Source organism: Papaver somniferum, chromosome 5, assembly GCF_003573695.1.
Source record: "Papaver somniferum cultivar HN1 chromosome 5, ASM357369v1, whole genome shotgun sequence".
Classification (NCBI taxonomy): Eukaryota; Viridiplantae; Streptophyta; class Magnoliopsida; order Ranunculales; family Papaveraceae; genus Papaver; species Papaver somniferum.
In genome coordinates this window covers 188,418,621-188,424,694 of record NC_039362.1, presented here as the reverse complement: position 1 = coordinate 188,424,694, position 6,074 = coordinate 188,418,621, and the positions used below count along the sequence as shown (strand labels likewise).

At 37.4% G+C, this 6,074-nt stretch overlaps 1 pseudogene; it reads left to right on the top strand.

Annotated features, from left to right (window-relative positions):
• Positions 1 to 870: 870 nt before the first annotated feature.
• Positions 871 to 5,690, top strand: LOC113280348 (annotated as a pseudogene).
• The last annotated feature ends 384 nt before the right edge of the window (positions 5,691 to 6,074 follow it).

Below are 6,074 nucleotides of genomic sequence, written 5' to 3'. Positions count from 1 at the left end.
TCCTTATACTGTCGGGAAAATAGATTCTTAGAACATGTTGCAAAGAATAGCTAACATTATTAATATACCCTGGCTTGTAATGGGTGATTAAATGTTGTTCTAAAGCAAGAAGAGAAAAAAGGTTGCGGACCTTTTGATAGAGGTGAAGTCGATGTGTTCAATGACCTTATAACTGATATGAACCTCCAGGACTTGGGTTTCAGTGGTTATCCATTCACATGGTGTAACCAAAGAACTGATAACTCAAGAGTGGAGGAAAGGCTCGACAGGGCCCTAAGAAATGAACTTTGGATGGAATTATTTCCAAAATCTTCCATCCAACATCTCATAGCTAGGGTTTCAGATCATGGTCCGATAATCCTAAAAACTAACCCTGATTGGAAAGATGGAGCATACCCTTTCAAGTATTTTGGCCTTTGGATGGAACATCCAGATTTTTCTAGAGTTATAAAAGAGGCTTGGAAAAACCACCAACATGGTTCTACCAGTTTCTCTTTTGCGAAGAACCTCAAAAATGTGAAACATTCCCTGTATAAATGGAATCAAAACACTTTTGGGGTCATACAAAATAATATTGCTAATATAAAGAAAGAAATAGATCAAATGGCTAGTAACAACAACAGATGCAACACAAACATAAAGAGGCTTGAAATTTCTTTGAACAAATGGCAGAACATAGAGGAAAACTTTTAGAAAACAAAGAGCAGAAATAATGTGATAAATCTGGGTGATAGAAACACTACTTTTTTCTATAATGCTGCTAGAACCAGATATCGTAGAAACAAAATTGATGCTATGAAAGACACTCAGGGTAACTGGCTAAAGGATAAAAAATCCATTGCTAACTGTCTTACTTCCCACTGTCATAGTATGGCTACAACCAGTAATCCAACTCTAAACAGGGACATGTTAGAACTGATTCCCACAGTTATTACTGCCAATGAGAATGCTAGTCTTATGGAAATACCCCTTGAGAGAGAAATCAAGAGTACGCTCTTCGCTATGGAAGGAAATAAGGCACCTGGTCCAAATGGATTCCCACCAAATTTCTTCCAAGATTCTTGGGAGACCATTGGAAAGGACCTAATTGGACTAGTGCAAAATTTCTTTAAATTTGGTTATATGCTTAAGGAAATGAATTCCACATTTATCTCCCTCATTCCTAAAGTGCATTTCCCATCTTCTCCGGGTGATTTTAGACCAATATCATTATGTAATACTACTTACAAACTGATACCTAAACTCGTGGCTCAGAGGATGAAACCTCTTCTAAGCAAAATCATCTCCCCCTATCATTCTGCGTTTATACCAGGCAGACAAATAAATGACAATACCATGGTAGCTCACGAAGTAATACACAATATACGAACTAGAAGAGATAATCAAGGCTGTATGGGGGTAAAATAGATACGTCTAAGGCCTTCGATAGGGTGGAATGGCTTTTCCTCCTAGCTGTATTAGAAAAAATGGGCTTCTCCAGTGAATGGCGAAATAGAGTCAATCAATGTATCTCCACCACCAGCCTTGCTATTCTTCTAAATGGTGTTCCTTGCGACTTTTTCAAACCTTCTAGGGGACTCAAGCAATGGGACCCCCTCTCCCCTTACCTATTCATACTATGTATGGAAGTCTTCTCTAGAATCATAATAAAAGCGGAAAATGAAGGTAATATGCATGGTATAAAAATAGTAAAAAAGGCTCCACCGATAAGCCAACTGCTTTTCGCAGATGATTGCATCATCTTCTGCAAAGCACATATTAATGAAGCTAACAAGCTACTGCAGCTAATAGCTCAGTTTAGTGAATGCTCAGGGCAGATGATAAACCTGGTTAAATCAGGCATTTTTTTCAGTAATAATACTTCTCTGAGCTAAAATTGGACATTACTGAAGTAATGCAGGTCAGTCCTATCTCCCTAAAGGAGAAGTACCTAGGATCCCCACTTTTACTAATAAATCAAAGGTTAAAGCTTTCAACCCTGTGATTGATAGCATCAAACATAAGATTCAGGGCTGGAACAACAAAACAGTAAACCCGGCTGGCAAAAGGGTCCTTATAAAACATGTTACCTCCTCTTTGGATAATTACCAGATGAGCACATTCAAAATACCAAAAACCATCACTAATGAAATAAATAAAATCCAAAGGGATTTTTTCTGGGGAAAAGATAAGGAAAAATCTAAAGGAATTTACCTGAAAGCTTGGGTAGGCATATGTAAACCTTTGGAAGAGGGAGGCCTAGGCTTTGTCAACTTAGAGAAATTCAACAGTGCTATTATCTCAAAAATGGGCTGGCGCATGATGGAGCAACCAAATAGTGTAGGAGCTCAAGTCATGAAAGCTAAATACTCTGAGAAGGAAGATATTATGCATATGTCTACCCTTACAAAACCAACTGACTCTTAGGTTTGGAAAGAGATCCTCTCAGGTGTAGCTAAAATCCAAAAATATGGTGAACGGGAAGTTGGTTCTGGAACCAAAATCCACATTTGGAAGGATAATTGGGTAAACGGATTGAATGCTCCTCCAATTAGGCCAGACAACTTCCCAGAAGGAGTGGAAATGGTAGCTGATCTATTAACTGAAAATAATTAGTAGAATAGATCCCTCATCTATAATCTTTTCCCACATAATATAGTTGATAAAGTCATACACACAACAATAAGAGCCAGCTAGGAGGATAGGGTAAAATGGTCTCTAACTAAGGATGGTACTTTTACTGTCAAGTCTCTATACAATAAATTAACTCATAGAGGTCAGTCAAATGATCAAAAAAAAAACTGGATTACTATATGGAACCTTGGAGTTTCCCCTTCCATCAGAATCTTCTTATGGAAAGTTGCTCATTCCATTCTCCCTACCGGGGAAAGAATGGGAAGGCATCTGAGCTACATAAATGCTAGCTGCAAAATATGTAACTGTCAAAATGAGTCTCTAACTCATTTGTTTATCAACTGTCCACTGATTCAAAATGTTTGGAGAGAACTCCACTTTGAACCTTATGATGTTTTCAATCACCATCTGTATTTTCATGAATGACTCACACACTTTCTTCTCTACAATAATCAGGGAGAAAATCATTACAGTTGGGCTGAATTGTGTGCTACTGTCATATGGCATGTTGGAAAGCCAGATGTGACCTAACTTTTCAAAATATAGCTCCTAACCCAGAATACATTGCAATTGAGATTATGAAATTCATGAACAATCAGAGGGCGACTAGAGATAAAAAAAAATAATCTTTGTTGTCTGTGGACTACTCCAGGGATGATGTAGAACAACAAATCATTGAATATAGAAATGCTTGGACATCCCCAGAGCTGTTTACTATGAAAATCAATGTAGCAATTTTTACTAACCAGGCAACTAAAATCACTGGTTTGGGAATGCTCCTTTTTGATCACACAGGGAGATGTAGAGGAGCAAGGGGATCAAGTTTTGGCCAAAGCTCCACCGAATCCATAAAAAGGGAAGCCGCAACTGAAGCCTACAACTGAGAAGTGGAACTAGGAAGCAGAATGGACTTTGAATCTAACTCTTGCCAACTAATAAAGCTGATCAGAAGTAGGTATGAAGCGAAGATAGGAGAGAGATTCACCTTACATCATGATGGGAAATAACTTTTTTGAGATCGGCACCTGGAGCACGATCAATGACAGAGATAATCACATAGCAGTAAATCTAGCTAGGCTCAGCTCTAACTACAATTTTCACAGACAATGGGATCAATCCTCTGTTCAATACCTGATCCCGATTATCTCAGGATCTATAAACCTTAGCAGTATTAGCCTTTTGAACAACAATATGCTTTATTTAAATTATGGAAATGTAATATTGAACCATGAGAGGACTGGCAGTCTGCTCAGCAGCACCATTTCTCAGGTATTGTAGGTCTTGAGGTTTTTCCTCCTTTCTTATAAAAAACAAAAAACTAAATACATTACTAAATACATTACTAAATCTAAGAGATTAACAATTTGAAAATGAATATAAAATTATGGGTTTAAGTTGGTAGATGAGTTAGGGGTTACAACTACGGTCCCAAATGAAGAAATCTACTCGAAACCCTATACTGAGAGGAAGAGATGAGACGCAACACCTTCACCATTTGGGTTTATCGAATCTGCAAGATCACCGATTACAATTTTGAAACCAATTGAAATAATTTTAATTATACGATTTCAGTATCACGAAATCAAACAGAAAACCAAAAGAAAATTCTTATCAGTTTGAGGAAAGTACAATCCAAAACCGAAAATCAATAACACCTATTGGAAAGGAAAAGAAATTATTTGATTCCTTAATTTCAAATATTTCTCGGTATGGAAAAGAATTTAATTCACAGAATATAATCTTATTTAAATTGTAGAATAATGGAGAATCAAAAACGAAGATACTTTGAAACCCTAACTTCAATAACCAAATTTAGGAGAACCGATTCTAAACAAATCTCAGATCAGAGATATATAAAATCAAAACCCAAACTTACTTGCAGGTTCTTGTTCTCTATGTAGAGACATTCGAAAGTAGTTTACTTGATACAGATTTGAGATAACAGATAGTGGAAGAAAGAACCCGAAGAAGAGAATGGAGGGGGAGGTTAGTTTTTCATAAAACGTGGGTTGTTCTGCTGTGTGCCACAATCAAATATTAGTGGAACAGAAGAGTCCGGAGTCTCTAGACTAGCAACGGGACAACATCTCTATGCCGTAACTAAATCCCACAACACCCACGGCCCACCATGTCGTGACTGGAAGTTGATAACGGCATTTATAACTTGTAAAACATCAGTATGTAGTAGGGCTGACAACAGATAGCCGAAATCCGAAATCCGTTTTCGAAAATCCGACATCATATAAGATTAATCCGACATATCGGATATCATATATCGGAATCGGATATTCTATCGGATTTTACCTCTTATCGGAATTGGAATAGGCTTCTTCCGTTAGGTTAATATCCGACATCCGATAGCCTAGGGATGTACTTATAATTTCCTACCATAGGTATTATCTATCAACTGTTTCGGAGAATACTCTCTCTATTCTTTAGTCTGTGTCGGAGAATACGCTGTTCTTCGCAATGGCCGTTAAGTTGCTGTTAAAAAACCATCTCGTTCTTCTTCATCTCTTAACTTGACTTCTAATAATAATTCCGATAGTAAAAATGAAGTTGATAACGAAATTGATATTCTTTCGAATATCCAAAGTCCACGTCTTGTTAATTTACTTGGTTTTACTACTGATGATTCTATAGACCGTTTGTTAGTCGTTGAGTTCATGAGTAATGGAACCCTTTATGAAGTACTTCATTCTAATGCTCGCCCAGTACCGAATTGGTCTCGAAGAATTAGACTTGCTCTTCAAACAGCTAAAGTCATTGATACACTCCATACATTACATCCTCCAGTAATTCATAGGGATATTTAATCAGCAAACATTTTGATGGATGGACATTTTGGTGCTCGTCTTGGTGATTTTGGTTTAGCTTTGCGGTGTCATGTCGATGACTTTCGGCTTAGATCTACTCCACCTGCAGGTACAATTGGTTATCTTGATCCTGGTTATTTAACTCTTGATAATTTAAGTACTAAAACAGATGTATTTAGTTTTGGAATTATTTTATTGGAAATCATTAGTGGTAGGAAAGCAATTGATGTTCGGCATTCACCGCCTTCCATTGTGGATTAGGTTTGATCGCTAAATAAAACTAAGATGGGGTTGGATAGGGTTCAGTTGGAACTAACAAAACCGGTTTTAACGGATAAAAATCCGATATCCGATAGCTTAACTTTAACGTTATCGAATCGGATTTTTTGATATCCGCCGGATGTCATCGGATATCGGATATCCGATAACTCTTAACCTTAACCCTATCAGTATGGCAAATATCCGGCGAATATTTATCCATTGACAGCCCTAGTATGTAGGATGTCGTAGAAAATTCTCACCCTGTCGTAGCTATTAAGTTATCTATTTCTACGACCATGAATAAAGCGCGGCAATATGTGACCAATAGCCCCGGATACGCAAATCCGTGGGTATAGAGGCGTGACTAAAACTTGATATTTTTGT